The sequence below is a fragment of the Sceloporus occidentalis genome, unplaced genomic scaffold, assembly GCF_023333645.1.
Source record: "Sceloporus occidentalis isolate IW3139 unplaced genomic scaffold, rSceOcc1.0.p SCAF_1, whole genome shotgun sequence".
Classification (NCBI taxonomy): domain Eukaryota; kingdom Metazoa; phylum Chordata; class Lepidosauria; order Squamata; family Phrynosomatidae; genus Sceloporus; species Sceloporus occidentalis.
Window position 1 is genome coordinate 136481383 of NW_028316981.1, and position 4766 is coordinate 136486148.

Here is a 4766-nt window from a genome sequence, read left to right on the forward strand (position 1 = left end):
TCAGGAAATGTCATCACAGGACCCAATCACATTGCCTACATTATTAGAGGGACTTTCACTTGCTCATCCAACATGATATATGCCCTCCAGCACTCTACACTGAACAAGCAGGCCAATCTCTGCACCAGAGGATAATCATAATGCTAGCTAATTCCCCAAGTCTCATGAGGGATCTCTTGGCCAGTTCATCACATCTCCTTTCTGGTTCCAAGACAACATTACACTATATTCCAACACCTGCCAACATTCATATGGTTATCGGTTCACCCTGGCTTTAAGCAACAACTTTCCTCCTGCCTTTGTCCCTGATATGTACCAGAGTATGACTGTATGTTTTACTTAGTTGCAAGTATGCTGATGTCAGAGATGCTTCCCCGTTAACACTCCAAATAGCTCAAAAGTATGGCACTTGGAACACAACACAGGGCCTATGACATTAATAACTGAAGACCCTTTTCAGAAAAAAGGTTATCAGTTTAAATTGACTTAGAGATTTCCTGTGTACATCTAGTAGAGAGATGCAGAGGCCAGGGAAAGGTAGGTGTATTGAAGTTTCTAGCACAGTAGCAGTTGGCCCATATTCTGCCATACATTCATATTGTTCCAACCAGGGAATTCTCTCATCAGCGATATGTTCCTAATACTCCAGTCTTTAGAAGAAGAAAGTCAGCCAAAAAAAGCTTGTGGATTATCATCACCCAGCATTAAGACTATGATGAGAACAGAGGACAAGATTATATAGTCACACTTATGTTTTAGTGGCAAAGAACTTTAAAGGGTTTGCACACAAATGCAACCTTCCCATATCCAAGTAAATAATGATGAATATGGACTCTGTATCCAATTTTCGATGACAGCATCCTTCCTTTGATTCATACAGGATATATTTGACCACAGCTGAACAAGAAGTTTCAACTCTAGAAGCTTACTGGTACTCTGCTCACCACAAGGCCTGCAGTGTCAACTTCAAAAAGAAGGCCAAAATCACTTAATTGGGCCTGTGCATGTTTACTATCAAAGTAGGTTACCATTCTAACTACTGTATGGGAGGTGCACTGGCACAAATTGAAAGACATCACCTAAGCCAGAGGTAACCAGTGCTTAAACCTGAGGTCATGAATGGTCAAAACCAAACTTTGTTAATCCACTAAGGCTCAAAACCTGTGAGCCAGTGTCTGTTTGCTGGCCAGGTCTGACCTGGTACACCCTTCCACCCATGGCTTAGATGTATAGCCAATATAATGTTACTTCCATGCCCAGAATAATAAGTATGTGAAGTGGCACAGTAAGTCCTCTTTAAAAATATTCTAGTGCCCTTAATAACCAATGGCCTGTAGCCAAGAATTTGTCATAAGAATGGAGGGTAAGAAGCAAAGAAGGATGAGTGGAACAATTTAGGATTTCATCAGTGCTTATTTTACCCTTAACTCTTGCTAGTGTTGCTGTTCCATACCATTCTCCCTTTCAACATTTACAGTAGGGGCAAGGGAAACTTTGCCCCTTTAAATATTTAGCCACACCAGCTATGGCTTCTTGAAGTTGACATTCAAAACATGAAAGACCAAACTTTTCCTATTGCTATGATATAATTTCTTATGAATATAAACTATTGCTTTCTTAAAAATTTAGATTTTGTTGAATTTAATTGAGATTGTGAATAGAACCAATGATATATTCAATAAAAAAACTGTGTTGAGTCTGAAAAATAACCTTACATGTACAAATGTCTATTTTGTATTTCTTCCGAGGGCATTTCTCAAGCTGTGTATCTAGCTTATTATTTTTTTGCTATTTGTCCAAACCACTGGAAAAGTGAACAGGCAAGCGAAGGATATGCTTCTCTGCACACAGTAAGTTCAATATGGTATTCAAGGACCATGTGGTTTAAGGACATATTTTTATCACTTGCCACTAATGTTTCTGGATCCTTTTCAAATGACAGCAGAGTATTTTATTCTTTTTCAGATTTTTAGTACCCTTGTATTCTGGTAGCAATTTTGCATTCATCTCATGCCTGTTACAGTCTCCTAATGACCTGTTGGGAGGTGATATAACTTGAAATCCAAAGTGAAGTAACGTCAGTAAGACTCACTTCTGAAGTACACACAAATACGATCCAGTTGTTACCAGGACAAATAGTCCCTTTTTGATCATTTAGAACCAGCATGGGGAATTTATGCCCCTCCCTCCTTGGCCAATGTGTGTGAGTTCCAACTATGTTCCCATTCCTCATTTAGAAAATGGCTGTGTAGAAAAACACAAACCCACAAATCTGTGCATTCATATTGTCAAGATTGTTGGCAATATTGCCAGAGGTTGACCACAGAAATGAGCCGGAGAATCTAGAAATGCCTAGGCAAGTATTGTCTCTAAGAATCTCTAGGTCCTTCAGTGCAACTTCTAGCAGATGTTGACCACAGAGGTGCACTGGAGGACCTAGATTCCTAAAGAGAACATATTAATCAAATCCATGAATAATCAAATTGGCAAAAGTCAAAGCTGCAGTTGTAGAGGGCTGTTTGCCCCTCAAGAGCAGTCATGGAAAACATCTATGATAATATGATAATGACATCTATAATTTCTATCTGTTTTTACTTCACACCTAAAGTATAGCATGCTATCTGGAGGGCAGAAGAGAAAGACAGACGACAAAACTAATTTCTTGCCTTCCAGTAAGGCTACATACCACCACATTTGGTTATAGAAGTAGGCCACACACAACTGTGGCACACTTATTAGTTGTGGCCTAAGAGCTCTTGCTTTAACTTACAACAAAATGCTGAATTTTAATAATCACTACTGCAGGTACTTGATCATGGGAAAGCAATTAAATGCTTAAATGTTCAAGACAAAAACATGCCCAAATCCATTTTTTGCTAATGGCTCAGGTTTTTTTTTAAAGAACAATCTATCCCCTGAGGTCAACAACATCTCTAGTATGAACTGTTGTTGTTTAGTGATCCTAAGGTGGCCCTATCACATGGTTTTCTGTGGCTGAAAGTGTGTGATTCACCCAAGGTTATTCAGTGGGTATCCATGGCTGAGTGGGGAATTGAACCCTGATGAATACTAGGAGAAAAAATAAAGATGGCTAGTAAGGCTTATTGATATTTGGTATGTTCGTAAACAGTAGGCTAGCCAAACTAAAAAATGCAGTGTGAAGTTAAAGGCTTTCACGACTTGAATCCTTAGTTTTTCTGGGGTTTTCAGGCTATACATCCGTGTTATGGAAGAGTTTTTTCCTGACATTTTGCCAGCATCTGTGATGGTATCTTCAGAGAATGTTGGCATGAAAGTGAGTGGGGTACATATACTGTGTGACCCTTGGTTGAGAGGAAGTGATTTACATGTTAATCTCTGTGTTGGTATGTTTAGAAGACTTGTCTTCTAAAAGACAAGGGAAGCAACAAGTATAAAATCCAACATTCAACAGTGACAACAAGGCATTTTAAAGAAATAACAGACAGCACCTGAACTCTCTCATCTTCTCTGTTCCTGGAAGTTAACATAACTAATCCAAAGTCTAATACTTCATCCTTAGTTTTTTGTGGTTTTTTGGGCTACGTGGCCATGTTGTACAAGAGTTTCTTCCTGACGTTTTGCCAGCATCTGTGGCTGGCATCTTCATTCTCTAAAGATGCCAGCCACAGATGCTGGCGAAATGTCAGGAAGAAACTCTTCTAAAACATGGCCACACAGCCCAAAAAACCCACAAAAAAATATGGATGCCGGCCATGAGAGCCTTTGACTTCACATCTTCATCGATACTTCCCCAAATAACAACACAATAAGCATGTATCACATTTATGGCAAATGTCCCCTTTAGTCTACCATTCCTTCCTTCCATAGAATTTCCTTGTAGGACTAGACCATCTAAAGAATCACATACAAAAACTGGACATATCAAAGGCCATGAACACCTAGCTGACCCAGAGTATTTCTGTTTGCAACCTATTTAAGAATGAGCAGAAGAAATCTAGCAACTACAGAAAGTTATGAGTGGAGTGGTTCCCTTACCTTATTTCAATCATAGTGAGAGATTCAGAATCTCAGGTACAGTAGGTTAGCCCTGCAATCACCACAGATTTTCTCTTTCTACTCCATCCTCGTAGCCTGGAGTTCCAGTAAACAGAGATCTATTTCTCCATATTTCACCCATCTTCTTCTAAACTGCCTGACATAAGCATGATATAAATTCTAATAATCTCAGCTTTCACTGAAAAAACAAACCATATGTACAGTCCACCCTTCTCTTACGCGGGGGATCCGTTCCGCCGCCCCCCCTGCATAAGAGGATAAGCACGGATGCTCAAGCCCCATTCAAATGAATGGGGCTAGTGTCTGTGGTGGTGCGGCAGCAGCGCACAGAGCGCACGCCACGGGAGCGCACCCCATTCATGCGAATGGGACACACCGCCTTTTGCGCCACACGGGGGCGCTGTACATAAAACTGTGTTATTCTCTTCCATTTCTTTTTTAATTGCACTTTTCTATGAGATCTACTTACCCTTAAAACTGCCTGTAAAAGGTTGCCCAAGAGAATTTGCAAGGTTTGGTTTTAGCCCCAACCCCAATTAAGGAAAACATTTGTTCAGTACCATTTGTAAAGATTGCAAGTTGGACATTTACGTAGTTCACAGAAACTGAAAACAGCACACTTCTTACATTTGTCATTTACTCAGGCACCTGTGCTAGAGTGTTGACTTGTTTCTAAGTTTACAATGTTTGTGCATGAGGAGAGAAAGAATAAGTGCTCAGAGCTGCAG